At 45.0% G+C, this 17,141-nt stretch overlaps 1 long non-coding RNA gene across 6 annotated transcripts; it reads right to left on the minus strand.

The window, feature by feature from the left end:
* Nucleotides 1–12,973: 12,973 nt before the first annotated feature.
* LOC109786240 (uncharacterized) lies at nucleotides 12,974–16,907 on the minus strand. Of its 6 annotated transcripts, XR_012205374.1 has the most exons (8): nucleotides 16,605–16,907; nucleotides 16,245–16,521; nucleotides 15,953–16,051; nucleotides 14,758–14,874; nucleotides 14,538–14,646; nucleotides 13,853–13,922; nucleotides 13,613–13,740; nucleotides 12,974–13,134 (listed from the first exon to the last, which is right to left on the minus strand). It is a non-coding gene; the product is annotated as an uncharacterized lncRNA (long non-coding RNA). The 6 variants fall into 6 exon arrangements; XR_012205372.1 differs by lacking the exons at nucleotides 12,974–13,134; nucleotides 13,613–13,740; nucleotides 16,605–16,907 and having other exon boundaries at nucleotides 13,808–13,922; nucleotides 16,245–16,512; XR_012205375.1 differs by lacking the exons at nucleotides 12,974–13,134; nucleotides 13,613–13,740; nucleotides 16,605–16,907 and having other exon boundaries at nucleotides 13,852–13,891; nucleotides 16,245–16,512.
* Nucleotides 16,908–17,141: the final 234 nt, after the last annotated feature.

The following is a 17,141-nucleotide window of genomic DNA, read 5'->3' on the forward strand; positions in this document are numbered from 1 at the left end:
CCTGGTTGGAAACCCTAAGGGGGCCGTTGCCCCCCGAGGGGCCGCCCCCCCTCTAGATGGGATCTCCAAAGGGGGCATGTGCCCCCCTAGCCCCTATATATAGTGGAGGGGAGGGAGGGCAGCCGCACCCTAAGCCCTGGCGCCTCCCTCTCCCTCCCGTGACACCTCTTCCTCCTCTAGTAGCGCTTGGCGAAGCCCTGCTGGAATCCCGCTGCTTCCACCACCACACCGTCGTGCTGCTGGATCTCCATCAAATTATCCTCCCCCCTTGCTGGATCAAGAAGGAGGAGACGTCTCCGCTCCGTACGTGTGTTGAACGCGGAGGTGCCGTCCGTTCGGCGCTAGGATCATCGGTGATTTGGATCACGACGAGTACGACTCCATCAACCCCGTTCTCTTGAACGCTTCCGCTCGCGATCTACAAGGGTATGTAGATGCACTCCTCTCTCTCTCGTTGCTAGATGACTCCATAGATTGATCTTGGTGATGCGTAGAAGTTTTTTAATTTCTGCTACGATCCCCAACAGCACTGCATCAGGTTAACTTGACAAGGCTAGCAAAACGGTTTTGGGCCTTGTGGCAAACAAGGTTGGGAGCCGGGGTATGAGATAGCTTCCCGACCGACAGGAGTCGTATAGATATACGATTAGCAAGGAGTTGCTTACCGGATAGGCATGTTGTCTAGCAGTGATGCTAAAGCTCACTAGTCACATGTGCTAGTCGGATCCTGAATCACTGAGAGTTTGCGGAGGGATGCTGACTTCAGTGGGAGTATTTATGTTTAAGGCTAGAATTACTCTACATAAACACATTGCTTAGTGATTGCATATTTTCTGTTGTAGATCAATGGCACCACCTACTCAACCCAACTTTGCATTGAAATCAATTCTGGAAAAGGATAAACTGAATGGAACAAACTTTACCACCCGGTATAGAAATCTGAGAATTGTTCTCAAGCATGATAAAAAGGAACATGTTCTAGAGGATCCACTTCCAGAGGAACCTACCGATAATGCTAGTGCCACAGCTAAGAATGCCTACCAGAAACTCGTTGATGAATCAACGGAGATCAGCTGTCTGATGCTGGCTTGTATGGAGCCTGATTTGCAACAGCATTTCGAAAATGTTGAGGCTTACGATATGATCGAGAGTCTCAAGAGCATGTTTCAGACACAGGCTAGGACCGAAAGGTTCAACGTCTGGCGATCCGTGATGGATTGCAAGATGAAGGAAGGTGATCCACTGAGCCCACATGTGATCAAGATGATCAGATATGTGCAAGCTTTGGATAGGTTGGGCTTCCCGCTCTTGGATGAGCTGGCTACTGATGCAGTTCTGGGATCTCTTCCGCCCAACTATGGGACGTTCATCTCGAACTATCATATGCATGGCATGGATAAGAAGCTCACTGAATTGAATGGGATGCTTAAGGTGGCAGAGCAGGATATTAAGAAAGGCACGCACCAAGTGTTGATGGTGCAGAAATCGGCTAAGTTCAAGAAGAGTTGGTCTAAGAAAAAGGCTAAGGCAAAGGGCACGGAGACAGTAACCTCCGCCGCTGCGTCAAAGTCTGGACCGGACTCAAAGACTATTTGCTACCATTGCAAGGAAACTGGTCATTGGAAGAGGAACTGTAGCAAGTGGCTTGCAGAGCATGGCAAGAAGGCCGGAAATGCTTCTTTAGGCAAAGGTACACTTGTTGCATATGTTATAGACATTTACCTTACTGACATACCTAGTAGCTCTTGGGTATTTGATACCGGATCGGTTGTTCATATTTGCAACTCGATGCAGGGGCTGGTAAGAACTAGGCGTGTGGCACAAGGGGAGATTGACATCAGGGTCGGCAACAAAAGCAGGAGTTGCTGCGTTGGAGGTCGGCATGATGCAGCTCCAGCTTCCTTCTGGATTTATTTTGGAATTGAATAATTGTTATTACATTCCTGCACTTAGTCGGAACATTATTTCTGCCTCATGCTTGATGAGTCAGGGTTATGAATTCAATTTAAAGGACAATGGTTGTTCGTTTTATTTGAATGGTATGTTCCACGGCTATGCACCCATTGTTGATGGGCTATTTATATTGAATCTAGAACAGGAACCGGTCTATAACGTGAATGTCAAGAGGCATAAGCCTAATGAGATAAATCTGACATACTTCTGGCATTGCCGGCTTGGACACATTAGTCTGAAACGCATGAAGAAGCTCCATGATGATGGGCTCCTAACTTTGTCCGACTTTGAGTCGTTCGAGACATGCTTGCTCGGCAAGATGACTAAGTCTCCTTTCGTAAAGAGTTGCGAGAGGGCGTCCGAGCTGTTAGAACTTATACATAGTGATGTGTGTGGTCCAATGAGCACAACTGCCAGAGGTGTCTATCAGTACTTCGTGACTTTCACCGACGACTTGAGTAGATTTGGATATATCTATTTGATGAGGCACAAGTCGGAAACTTTTGAAAAATTCAAGGAGTTTCAGAACGAGGTTGAGAATCAGCTCGGCAAGACTATAAAGCTTCTACGATCTGATCGTGGAGGTGAGTACATGAGCCAGGAGTTTGATGATCATCTGAAAAGCCGAGGTATAGTACCTCAGCTCACACCTCCGGGTACGCCACAGAGAAATGGCGTGTCGGAACAGAGGAATAGGACCTTGTTGGACATGGTTCGGTCAATGATGAGTGGAGGTGAGTACATGAGCCAGGAGTTTGATGATCATCTGAAAAGCCGAGGTATAGTACCTCAGCTCACACCTCCGGGTACGCCACAGAGAAATGGCGTGTCAGAACGGAGGAATAGGACCTTGTTGGACATGGTTCGGTCAATGATGAGCAAATCGGATTTACCCTTGTCATTTTGGGGATACGCTCTAGAAACTGCAGCTTTCACACTTAACAGGGTACCATCAAAATCCGTAGACAAGACACCACATGAGATGTGGACCGGGAAGAGTCCCAGTTTGTCTTTTCTAAAGATTTGGGGTTGTGAAGCATTTGTCAAGCGACTTATGTCAGACAAGCTTACACCCAAGTAGGATAAATGCATATTCGTGGGATATCCGAGGGAAACCTTGGGATATAGCTTCTACAACCGGGAAGAGAACAAATTGTTTGTTGCTCGGAACGGGGTTTTCCTTGAGAAAGAGTTTTTCAGTCGGGAGGCCAGTGGGAGGACGGTCCGACTCGAAGAAATTCGAGGACCACTCGGGGACGGCTCGGCTGGTGATGAGATCATACCGAAGTCAGTCAGGGAACCCGTAGTGGAAGCGGCACCAGAACCACGGAGGTTGGAAAGATTGCGCAGAGTGCGTGATGTATTGTTGCTAGAAAGCGACGAGCTGGCCACGTATGTGGAAGCGATGGTGAGCCCAGATTCCGAGGCATGGCTGGAGGCCATGAGATCCGAGTTAAAGTCCATGGATGAGAATCAAGTCTGGGACTTGGTTGATCCGCCGCCTGGCGTGACGGCCATTGGTTGCAAATGGGTCTTTAAGAAGAAAACCGATGTGGATGGAAATGTTCAGATCCACAAAGCTCGGCTTGTCGCTAAGGGTTATGGACAAGTTCAAGGAATTGACTACGACGAGACTTACTCGCCGGTAGCGATGCTGAAGTCGGTGAGGATCGTACTAGCTATAGCTGCATATTTCGATTACGAGATATGGCAGATGGATGTCAAGGCGGCTTTCCTCCATGGAAATTTAACCGAGGACGTGTATATGATACAGCCCGAGGGTTTTGTCGATCCGACTAGCGCTAGTAAGGTATGCAAGCTCAAGAGATCCATTTATGGGTTGAGGCAAGCATCTCAGAGCTGGAATATTCGTTTTGATGAGGTCGTCACTGGTCTCGGTTTCATCAAAAGCGAAGAGGACGCTTGTTTATACAAGAAGTTAAGTGGGAGCTCGATAGTGTTTTTGATCTTGTATGTGGATGACATACTACTGATCGGAAATGATGTTTCAATGTGGAACTTGGTCAAGGAGTCATTGAATGGCAAGTTTTCGATGAAGGACCTTGGTGAGGCAATGTACATTTTAGGCATTAAGATCTATAGAGATAGATCGAGGAGGCTGCTCGGCTTAAGCCAGAGCACGCACATAGATAAAGTGTTGAAGCGGTTCAACATGAGTGAGGCGAAGAAAGGGTTCTTGCCACTCTCACATGGTATAAGGCTAAGCGAGACTCAGAGTCCTTCGACATCTGATGAGCGAAGCAGGATGAGTAGGATTCCGTATGCCTCGGCAATCGGATCCATCATGTATGCCATGATATGTACAAGGCCAGATGTTGCTTTTGCAATAAGCCTAACAAGCAGATACCAAGCCAACCCAGGTGAGAGTCACTGGGCAGCAGTAAATAATATTTTGAAGTACCTGAAAAGGACTAAAGAGATGTTCCTAGTTTATGGAGGTGAGGAAGAGCTCGTCGTAAGGGGTTACGCCGATGCTAGTTTCCAAACCGATAGAGATGATTGTCGATCACAGTTCGGATTCGTGTACGTCATGAACGGAGGAGCAGTGAGCTGGATGAGTTCCAAGCAAGATACAATGGCCGATTCTACCACAGAAGCCGAATACATTGCGGCTTGTGAAGCTGCGAAAGAAGGTGTTTGGATCCGGAACTTTTTGGATGATCTTGGTATTTTCCCAGCCTCGGTAAAACTGTTGGACCTTTATTGTGATAATTCTGGTGCCATCGCACAAGCCAAGGAGCAGAGGAATCACCACAAGGTCAGACATATAGATCGGAAATATCACCTGATACGAAAGATCGTAAAGAATGGTGATGTAGAGTTATGCAAAATTCACGCAGATGCAAATGTTGCAGATCCGTTGACTAAGCCGCTTCCACAACCCAAGCATGAGGGGCACGTTAGAGCCATGGGCATTCGATGTCTATTTGATTGACTCTAGTGCAAGTGGGAGACTGTTGGAGATATGCCCTAGAGGCAATCATGTATGATGATATTTCCTATGTGTTTATGAATAAAGATAGTCCTTGGACATTATCAATGATGTGTATCAGCAAGTATGTGACTTGTTTGTGGAACCATGCATTGTATGATGAATGTCCTAAAAGGTCCCTAGTCGAAAGGGCTGTGTGGACACGCAGCTGAATAGACTAGCATATGACACGGTCGATGGCTTGGTCTCACTAGCCATGGAGCATTGGATGCTAACCGGATAATATGGGCTTGGAAGGTTCTGGTCGGATTCGACGTAGTCGGATCCGAGTCGAGATAAGGTCCGAGTCGGACAGACCCAACTATGAGATGCAGCGATATGTCATCTGTGAGTCTCTAGTACGACATACATTCTATGTCCTAGGACCTGAGCTGATGCATGTACTCGGGATGGTGACAGATCTGCTTTGGGCCGACCAAACGCTACTCCGTGATTGGGTAGTTACAAAGGTAGGTTTCGGGCTTGTCCAGACCCATGCTGCGAGACATGGTCGAGCAAGATGGGATTTGCCCCTCCGATTAGGAGAGATATGCTTTGGGCCCCTTATGTGATCCGATCAGGATAAGCATGGCCATGCGACATGGATTATGAGATAATCCGGTTTGTGGTCGACATCACTGGAACGAGAAAGAGGTCGGGCTAGCACAAGGATGACAGACTCACCTTGAGCTCGACAACATATATCGTGTGGAAAAAGGAATGGAAGTGTGATGTACAGGTTCGCTAACCAGCTTCATAGTCTGCTTGGGGTTCAGCATGCCTTGCTAGAGGCCGCTACCAACCATGCAGTTCAGAGGTGATCCGAACTGCGACCAAGCCGGCTTGAACCTAAGGGGTCGCACGCTTAAGGGAAGGAACCTACGAGGTCGGATCCGAGGACACTGGTCGGATGTGATCCGAGCTGTATTCGGATTGTGGCCGAGTAGACTTATGGGCTTTAGGGTCCGTGTGAGGCCCAAGTGTTGAGCCCGCGACGGACGCCTATATAAAGTGGAGGTGCCGCACACTCAGGGATTGATCGCTTCGGCGCTGTCACTAGGGTTTGCATGTGTTGCGAATAGACACCTCCACTCGCCGCCGGTTGTGTGATCGGACATAGCAGTCTGCCGCACGACGTTCCTGTTGGAATTTGCTAGTGGGCTTTTCGCCCAAAGCCCAACTAAAATTCTGAAATTCTCTTGGCCCATTCATGCACACATGTGAGTGGAGTGAGTGAGGCTAAAGTTTAGTCCCACCTCATAAGTTGAGAGAGAGTTGCACCTCTTTATAAGGTGAGCTCTTCTACCACTTGTATGAGCATGAGAAGAGGAGACCTACACGCGCGCTCCTCCTCCTCGCTGGCCTCGCCACGCCTCGCCTCGTCACGACGCGCCGCGGGTTGCGGGATTGAGCCGAGCCGAGGGCAGAGCTATGCACGTCGTCTATATTTTTGCTGCTCGGGAAAAATTAATGAGTCATTAATTAATAATTAACGGACGCGTTAATTACTGAATCGTTTCCGATTCTTTTGGATCGTGATGACTCGGATGTGGGGTTTACTCCCACGACCTACCCGACCCGCACTTATAGTCAGGCAGACGTTTACCCTAGCCGCCGCCGCTTTGTATGGTTTCTCACCACCGTTCCAGATCATTGCGCCGCCAAGCAAGTCTTCTCCATCCCTCCTTTCGGCGTGCACCGGGAGAAGGGATAGCAGGCCTCCGGAACCCCGCCTCTCGTGATCCTGTACGGGAGAGGGGCGATCAGGTTTTTGGGGAGCGCACTCGTGCGACTGCTGGCAGCGACGACTTCGCGAACGACGACTTCTTCCCCAACCTCGGCAACCTCATCCTCGACAACATGGGCGACAACGTCAACGTCGGCGGTGCTGCTCCCGCTGCACCGTATGTGATTCTATCCTTCCTGTTCGAGATCGTGGTAGAATTCATGTTTCTAGTATGTGCCCTAGATGTGATCTGTTCATCTACTATGCTAGTTCGCATGATTAGTTCAATCTCTGCTACTATAGTCATGATTTATCTTCTGTTTATTCGGATTAAATCTCGTAGTAATTTGCTCATATTTCTAACAATCCCAAAACCTGATTATAGGCAATTTACTCCGAGTGGTTTTGCTGCGCATTTGAAGCCGCCTGCCTTTAAGGGGGCGCAATATAAGAGCTGGCGCACGAGAGCAGTCTACTGGTTTCAGACCATGGGCTGCTATGATGCCACCAAGGGCAGGCTTGAGGGCGATCTTAATCCAGCACAACTGGAAGCTTTTGAGAAGATCGATACTCTCTTTAAAGGCGCTCTTCTGAGTGTTCTGGATGATTCCATTGTGGATTCGTATATGTCGTTTGAAAATGGCAAGGACATGTGGGCTGCGCTCGAGGCCAAGTTTGGTGCCTCGGACGCCGGCAGCGAGTTGTACGTCATGGAGGAATTCTATGACTACAAGATGACTAATGAGCGCTCTGTTGTATAGCAGGCTCATGAGATACAGTCGCTCGCAAAAGAACTTGAGTACTTCAAGTGTGTGTTGCCGGACAAATTTGTTGCCGGAGGCATCATTGCCAAGCTTCCACCTTCGTGGAACAATTTTGCTACTTCCCTGAAACACAAGAGACAGGAGTTTTCTGTTGTGGATCTCATTGGTACTCTTGATGTTGAAGAGAAGGCGAGAGCAAAGGACACACGTGCTCGAGTTGCTGAGGGAGCTTCTAGTGCCCACATGGTACAGAAGAAGAACTTCCAGCCCAACAAGTTCAAAAACAACAAGAACAAAACTCAGGGCAAAGGCAAGTTTGATACAAAGAACAAGCCATCACATTCTACGAACTTCAAGAAGAATTCTCATAAGAAGGGGAAGGGACTTTGCCATGTCTGCGGTGATCCTAATCACTGGGCTCCGAAGTGTCCTAACCGCTTTGAGGAGTGCGAACATGAGAAGAGCGGCAAGTCCGCTAATGTTGTCATTGGTGATCCTGATATGAAGGAATCAGGGCCACAGGGACTTCTCCCATGCTGATGGGGAATGGGTCACATGCCATCATTCGAGGTGTTGGTACGGTCGATCTGAAGTTTACTTCGGGGAAGACCGTGCGTCTGAAGAACGTTCATCATGTGTCGTCCATCAATAAAAATCTCGTTAGCGGTTCCCGTTTATGTCGAGATGGTTTTAAGTTGGTTTTCGAATCCAATAAAGTTGTAATTTCTAAGTATGGACAATTTGTTGGAAAAGGCTACGAGAGCGGAGGCTTGTTCCGCCTGTCTTTGTCAGATATTTGCACTAAAGTTATTAATAATGTTTGCCACAATAATGAGTCTGATATTTGGCATTCACGACTTTGTCACATTAACTTTGGTTGCATGACGCGGCTAGCCAATATGAATTTAATTCCGAAAATCTCTACTGCCAAAGGCTCCAAGTGCCAAGTATGTGTGCAAGCTAAGCAACCTCGCAAGTCCCATAAGACTGCAGAGGCAAGAGACTTGGCGCCACTAGAGCTTATACATTCTGATCTTTGTGAGATGAATGGCGTGTTGACAAAAGGTGGAAAGAGATACTTCATGACGTTGATTGATGACTCCACTAGATATTGTTATGTGTATCTTCTGAAATCAAAAGATGAGGCTCTAACTTTCTTCGAAAACTATAAAGCTGAGGCAAAGAACCAACTTGATCGGAAAATTAAACGACTTAGGTCCGATCGTGGTGGAGAGTATTTTTCCAATGAATTTGATCTGTTTTGTGCGGAACATGGTATAATCCATGAGAGGACGCCTCCCTACTCACCTCAGTCAAATGGGGTAGCCGAAAGAAAGAACCGAACTCTAACTGATATGGTTAACACCATGTTAGACACACCGGGTCTCTCCAAGGAATGGTGGGGGAGGCGCTAATGACTGCATGTCATGTCCTAAACCAAGTTCCCACAAAGCATAAGACCATGACTCCATTTGAGGAATGGGAAAGGAAAAGATTGAAACTCTCTTACCTACGTACTTGGGGTTGTTTGGCGAAAGTCAATATACCAATTCCCAAGAAGCGCAAGCTTGGACCAAAAACCGTGGATTGTGTTCTTTTGGGCTATGCTTTTCATAGCATTGGCTATAGATTTTTGATAATAAAATCTGAGGTATCCGACATGCATGTTGGTACGATTATGGAGTCGAATGATGCAACTTTCTTTGAGGACATATTTCCTATGAAGGATATGTCGATTTCATCAAATCAGGAGATACCTACTCCATCTAGTGAGGAATTCGCTGTAATTCCTGAACCCACCATTGCGATGGAACACGTTGAGAATCCTGTTGAGGGTGACAATGGAACTCCTGTGAGGAGTAAGAGACAGAGGACTGCAAAGTCCTTTGGTGATGATTTCATTGTGTACCTCGTGGATGACACACCCAGGACTATTTCAGAAGCCTATGCATCTCCTGATGCTGACTACTGGAAGGAAGCTGTACGTAGCGAGATGGATTCCATCTTAGCTAATGGAACCTGGGAGATCACTAACCGTCCTTATGGGTGCAAACCTGTAGGATGTAAGTGGGTGTTCAAGAAGAAGCTTAGACATGATGGTACGATTGAAAAGTACAAGGCACGGCTTGTGGCCAAGGGTTATACCCAGAAAGAAGGTGAAGACTTCTTTGATACTTACTCACCCGTGGCTAGACTGACCACAATTCGGGTGCTACTATCACTAGCTGCCTCACATGGTCTTCTCGTTCATCAAATGGACATTAAGACGGCTTTCCTCAATGGAGAGTTGAAGGAGGAAATTTACATGGATCAGCCAGATGGTTTTGTAGTACCTGGTCAGGAAGGAAAGGTGTGCAAGTTATTAAAGTCTTTATATGGCCTTAAACAAGCTCCTAAGGAGTGACATGAGAAGTTCGAAAGAACATTAACTACTGTCGGCTTTGTACTAAATGATGGTGACAAGTGCGTGTACTATCGCCATGGTGGGGGCGAAGGATTTATTCTTTGTCTGTATGTCGATGACATACTGATCTTTGGAACCAAACTTGATTTAATCAAGGAGGTTAAGGATTTCTTATCTCGCTGTTTTGAGATGAAGGATCTAGGAGTAGCTGATGTTATCTTAAACATCAAGCTGTTGAGAGATGAGAATGGTGGGATCACACTGCTTCAGTCTCACTATGTGGAAAAGGTCTTGAGTCGTTTTGGGTATAGCGACTGCATGCCTTCTCCAACTCCATATGATGCTGGTGTGTTGCTTCGAAAGAATTGACGGATTGCTAGAGATCAACTGAGGTATTCTCAGATTATTGGCTGGCTTATGTATTTGGCGAGTGCCACAAGGCCTGACATCTCATTTGTTGTGAGCAAGCTGAGTCGGTTTGTGTCAAAACCGGGAGATGATCATTGGCATGCGCTTGAGAGAGTTATGCGCTATTTGAAAGGCACTGCGAGCTATGGGATTCACTACACCGGGTATCCAAGGGTATTGGAGGGTTATAGTGACTCAAACTGGATATCTGATGCTGATGAGATTAAGGCCACAAGTGGTTATGTTTTTACACTTGGTGGTGGCGCTGTTTCTTGGAAGTCTTGCAAGCAGACCATCTTAACAAGGTCAACTATAGAAGCAGAACTCACAGCATTAGACACTGCCACTGTTGAAGCAGAGTGGCTTCATGAGCTCTTGATGGACTTACCTATGGTTGAAAAACCAATACCCCCTATCCTGATGAACTGTGATAATCAAACTGTGATCGTCAAGATAAACAGTTCTAAGGATAGTATGAAATCCTCAAGGCATGTGAAGAGGAGACTAAAATCTGTCAGAAAATTGAGGAACTCCGGAGTTATTACGTTGGATTATATCCAAACATCGAAAAATTTGGCAGATCCCTTCACAAAGGGTCTATCACGTAATGTGATAGATAATGCATCGATGGAGATGGGTCTGAGACCCACCGCATGAGTTGTCCATAGTGGTAACCCACTCTATGTGATCAGAGATCCCGTGAAGTAGAAGTGAGAGACAAGCTGTTGGTCAGCTGGGAGGAGAGTATCCCTATATTAACTATCCCACTCCGTGAAGATGCAATACTCTCCTGATCTGCATGGCAGGTTGATACTTATCTTAACTAGTAGAATGCCCGTGCGTTGCCACGGGCTTCAAAAAAATTACTTGTTGCATATATAAACATAATGCAGGTCAAATTTCATATGTGTAGAAAATTAGAATTCTTCTTTACTTGCAATGTATTTAGATAAAAATGTAAGTCAACGACGTATACTAACTTATCTGTACCTACACGGGCGGCGCTACACATGGTGCAATGAGCAGAGAAATGCAACTGTTGTGAAACTTGACCGTGTGCTGATCAATGATGAGTGGGAGTGCATGATGCCAAACTGCTTGCTGCAAGCCCTTCCATTAGAGATGTCAGATCATTGCCCATTGCTGCTAAATTGTGATGTATCATTTATACACTCCCACGCTTTCCGGTTCGAGAATCATTGGGTAAGGTCATAAGGATGCAAGGGTTCCAGGAGATAGTTCAATCTGCTTGGCAGGGGTGTAGCCCGGGATCGGATCCGGTATGCAAGTGCTATCTAGATAACACATGGACGCCTTTTTATGCAGGTGCTATCTATCAAATATGACCGGTTGTCTCAGGGAGAATTTCCATTATTATTATCCATTAATTAAAGAAAAAACATGGAGGATTTTGTTCCTTAAAACTAATTTTCCAAAATGCTACAACCAGAAATTTCAATGCATTACACAATTGTGTGGCAAACTGTTACACATGAAATTTGCCACTTAGAACCATACAGTTTACCTTAGGAACTACTACAGCAAAAGACATACGCAGCATAACATCCCAACTCTACAAGATAACTAAGAGTACATACACAGGAGCAGATACTCCCAACGATTATAATAAGCTATAAAAAGATTGTTTCCTATTATTGGGAAAAAGTACATAAAATCAGGCGATCGAGCATATAAGAAATTTCACTGAAAATTTATAAACAACAAAGTATTTGAACTCATTAATGGATCTAGTGGATTCAGTGGTCGATTTATTGAAGATGCAAGGATAAATTCAAGTATTACCATTTGACAACTATTCATGTGTCAGGAAGTTGAGCAATTTGATGTCAATCTTACCATGGGTTATACCAGTAGTATGGCCCTGCAAATGCTAGGAGAGGTTCACAAATTTAAGCATCAATCAGAATGGGCATGACTGGTTGCTACTTACATATCATAGGCCAAAGAGTTCAGAACCTCTCCGGTCCAATTTCGACCATCACATGTAACGGAAAACAGTAGAGGGGACATAAAAAAGGCCTTGGCATTAACACCCATGAAATGAGATAAAAACAGGTTTGTGGTAACATTCCAATCTGATGCACAAGAAATCTGAATAAAGCATCACCAAATCGAGAAATGGTTGGTTCTTTAGTCCCATGCATGAAAATTTGTACACTTTCAAGTTTTTGGATCAACAACACTAAATAAACAGAGCAGCTAACGAAACAATCATTATGTTACAAAAGCATTTCTCATGTCTTCTGTTATTAGGTCCATACATGATAGTATTAGGCCAAAAAAGTGAAAGAGTGTAATGAGAAGGTCTAGCAACTATATATATATATATATATACTTTTGCTACAACTGCCAATTTACGGTTTCAGAGAAGATCCAAGATCTGTAGAGTCAACTCATAGAAAAGGGAGCCAAACAGGGAACCCATCACTCATGAGGGACAAACATTCCTTGACCCATCCTTTAGATACCAATGTCGGAATTGATATATATATTATAACAATTTCCTTTAAACTTCAGTTTTTTTACATGAGCACCTTTACTGTTGGCTTCGTCATATTTATCCCTAGTTACATAATATAAGGAACACTTTCTCACAAGATGCCATGTATGCAACAAAAAGGAAACGAAGTACGTACTATTATGCATCTGAACCATATTGACTACTAATGTGACCAGTGTTGATAAATCTGGAAAGGTTGCAAGTTGCTCGGAAATTCAAAGGGCATCATAACAAGCTTGTAGGTCGGGTGCACACACTCTCGAAGGCGACCAGGGAGAGTTTGATGCAGGTGATGCTGCCGTCGGCGATGCCCTACCGCAGAAGCTCCACCACGTGTCGCTAGTTATCACACCTGACCTTAAGGATCTGCAACACATCAAGACGCAACATATACTCAAATCAGCAAATTGTAGACCAGGAGCCCACACGAGCGACCTCAAGAATAGTATGCATATCCAGTTCGGGTGGATCTAACTTTTAGAATGCTAAATATCTAAAAGGTCACTAATACGAAGTTCACCAGGCTTGGGAGCACCTGATACTTTCCCCATCAATCAAACATGTATCAAGTGACCGAGTTCCAAATCATCTTATCACTTACAAAGAACTCTGTCATGTAACTAAATACCACATATCAAAGATGGCCATATGGGCACAGGCACAAGCAAGGGTGAAGGCACCGTTGTTGATGCCCCCATCAAGCTTGAAGTTGTGGAATGGGTAAACTCTGCTCCTCAACACTTGACACACCAACATATCTGCTAAACAATCAGCACCTATTTCTCTAATGGGCTAATGTCATTTTTGTTGAGACTATATGTTCTTCCTCATGGTCCTGGGATACTATGCCCAAAGGAATTTCAACTTCTGACCATGCTGGCGGGCTTGGAGGAGGACCAGAGCACACTATCTTCTCCACTCCTTCACAAGGTTGTGCCTCACCCTCCATGAAAAAATGACCTACTTACTCCCCTTTAATAGTAGAGATTAAATTGTTGATTATTCCAAAGAGTAATAACCATAATTAAAAATACTAACAAGAAGGAAAAACAACAAAAATAATCTTATATAATGCATTGCATACCTGGTTAACATGGAGGGGTTGGCAAGACCAGACTAAGAACTGTCATATTTAATTTTCACTCATATAAAACCTATAGGCTAAAAAGTAATAAGATAATACATCATGTCGAAAATAAATTGACAAAGCATGTTAATTTCAAAAGGGAGCATCGTCAATACAATATGAACATTTGCATTTGCGCTCTCCATATGAATGACTGGCATGGCATAGAACGTCCATCAAACTTGGTAATTATATTCAACCATTTTAAAATAAAGCACATTGTTATTGTAAGGAATTTATTATTAATGTGAGGTTCCATTGGATAAATCAATCTGACAACACAGTCAAAAAGATGTTTAGAATGGGTAGCCTATATTAAGTAACAATATAACTTCCAGCACATAGTAGTGGGCTAGTTGATGAAATAACCGGACCAAACTACATGGAGATTAGACATAATTTAGAAGTGTTATTAGACGTGGTCAAAATTCAAGAAGGCCAATCTTCGCATTCGTTTAATCATTTTGAAGGTAATTCTCCGCTACATCAATCCAGTTGCGCTAATAGAAGCCCATATATAAAAATAATGTTATGGATTAATAATTTAATTTGCAAAGGACAAAAAAATGATATTACCATTTTTCGGTGTTGAACACAACTAAATGGTAAACAATCCACCAAGTCCTTGCCACGGATAACATACCTATAGTCTACTTTCCACCCCTACTTTACCAGGTTCGCCTCCCCATGGTATCCCCCTCCTCCGCAGGTCCCTGCTCCAATATAATGCATGAATACACTCCATCCAAAACCTACATACATAAGAAAAACACCCATTGTAGAATTCCTCAGGGATCCACTTAAGTTGTGAATCAGTCCGCCAAGCAAAAGGAATTAACTGATGAAGGGGCAAGGGAAATCACCTATGATGAATGGCAAGTTTGAAAATGAGAATCATGACCAGGGGCGTAATCTTCAACTGCAACGATTACCTGAGATCCTCCAGAATAATTTAGTGCGTAACCAAGCTCATATGGATCCTGCAAGGAACATTGAGAAATATTTGAGCACAAAAAGGGAGTCAAAGAGTGGCAGACCGCAAGGAACAGAAAATGATGAAACAACACAATAGCAGAGGAAAAACATAGAAATGTATAGCTTTTTTATATCACTACTAAACCTGAGATCATCTTAGAAGTGAAGGAACTAAATAATTACAGTACAATAGGCGCATCAACAACAATCAATCTGTAGTTTTAGTAATACACTCTTGATTAATAGACAGAAGCACAATTAACAATATGAAGTGCTCGTGAAACTAATACTCAATGGACTGCACACTGATCACTGTCCACCTCATTTTGAGTTCTGTCCACCGCATTTTGAGTTGGTTACCCAACTCTTTCACACTGAGTTGCAAAAACTCCAAAATATATGACCAAGAATAACAGACCTGAAAAGCTGTGTTTAAGGGGAAACTTCAGAGCAGATAAAAGCAGTCTCAAACACCTTGTCCTTTTTAGTTGAGCAACTCTTTGGGAAGTAAATGCCCTGGTTGTAAGAAGGAACGCATAGAAAACATATTTGCAGCGAAAAGTGATTCAATATATGAGCAATTAGGACAAGATTAGTGCTTTGGGAATTGAGAGAGTTGTCCTCCGTAATCATCCTTATGATAACATGCTTTGGGAATTAGGCAAGCTCGGGATTCTGTGGAGATGTTCGATAACATGCTTCTAGAAAGCGTCATGTTACACCACGCCCATCCTAGCTAGACACCATAGTGCGTTGTGAGGTTGACTCATGCACCATATTTGCCACCTGGTCTGGCCGCCCTGCAGGGCCGGTCCTGAGATTTCGGGGGCCCAGGGCGAAAACTAATATGGGGCCCCTCATCGCCCCTCATATATATGTTTGCATATATCAATATCAAACGTTGAGATTGCTAAGTGGACCTCCCACCCGGTATATGTATGTATGTAGTAACCGATCAAAAAATGTATGTATGTAGTATTATAATACACATCAATTTAGGACGTAATATTCAATGCACTAAAATAATTTCTACAAAACATCTTAATGTTGATTCAAATAACAAATAGAATCATAAACACTTACTTGATTCTTAACATCAGTAGTTGGTTCGTCCACGGGAATTACTGCCAACTCGTCGAAGTGCCCCTATTACTCTTGATAAAATTTATCCATAGTTCCTCTCTGTAATTATATTAACTCATCCATAAGCCTATTTTCCTTTTTCTTGCTCATTACCAAATCGATACTTTCCAGATGATATAATATCAGGCAGTGCTAAAACACAACAAATTACAAAATCTGTTGAGCTAAAATAATCTAATTGCCAACATACATGTAGTGACAATGGTTAGTGAATTAGTGATTAATAGTATACCTAGGAGATCCGGCCGGTGAAGCAAATAGGGCTGATTGGTGAACTGGTGTGATCGACTGCTTGATACACATATCATAGGTGGAAGGAACTTTGTGGCAGAAAAACAAAAGGAGTCCTGGAGCAATCAGATCAGAAGCAACAAGCCAACCATCTTGTTCCTGGCAGGCCGTCTGAACGTCGCAACCCGCTGGATCCGCTTGCGGCCTCGCGCATTTGTTTCCTGGCGGCCGCCGTGTAGGGCGTGACTTGCATCGTAGGGAGGGAAGGAGACCACGATCTCGGATGGAAAAAATAGGAGTTACTCCTCTGCTCACACATCGTAGCAGCATGCCTCGGGCCTCATGCGTACATGGAGCATACCTGGGATGTGGCCCCTAGAGTTTGGGGGCCCGCGGTAGCCGCCCCCCTGCCCCCTCAGGGCGGCAATCCATGCCGAGCGGCAGTAGTGAGGTGCCATCGTGGTGGTGACGGGCGACGCATCTGAGCGCCGGGGGCGACGCATCCGAGGAGCCGGCGGCGCCGGCGTTCTCGTGATCCGTGAAGGCCGCGTCTGCCCAGATAGGCAGATCGGCGGCGGCTGCGATGCCCGGATCGGCAGATCGGCGGCGGCGGCTGCGTATCCTCGGGAGAGGAGGAAGAGCGGATCGAGACCTCGTCCGCGAGAGGAGCGCTATGTCTCTAGGGGATCGATAGGAGTGGGTTTTTTTGGCACGGGTTTTTTTCGCGGGAGGGTTGCGAGTTAACGGAGGTGGGAGGATGATGAAAAAACCGGAGGTGGGACGATGACGAAAAAAACCCAGCAAAAATAAACCACGGAGACTATTCACCAAGTCGTCCATTAGGAGTAGAGATGTGTTCCAAGTGCCTTATTCGGGTAAGCAGAGATGTTCCAAGTGG

The sequence above is a fragment of the Aegilops tauschii genome, chromosome 3 (assembly GCF_002575655.3).
Source record: "Aegilops tauschii subsp. strangulata cultivar AL8/78 chromosome 3, Aet v6.0, whole genome shotgun sequence".
Classification (NCBI taxonomy): domain Eukaryota; kingdom Viridiplantae; phylum Streptophyta; class Magnoliopsida; order Poales; family Poaceae; genus Aegilops; species Aegilops tauschii.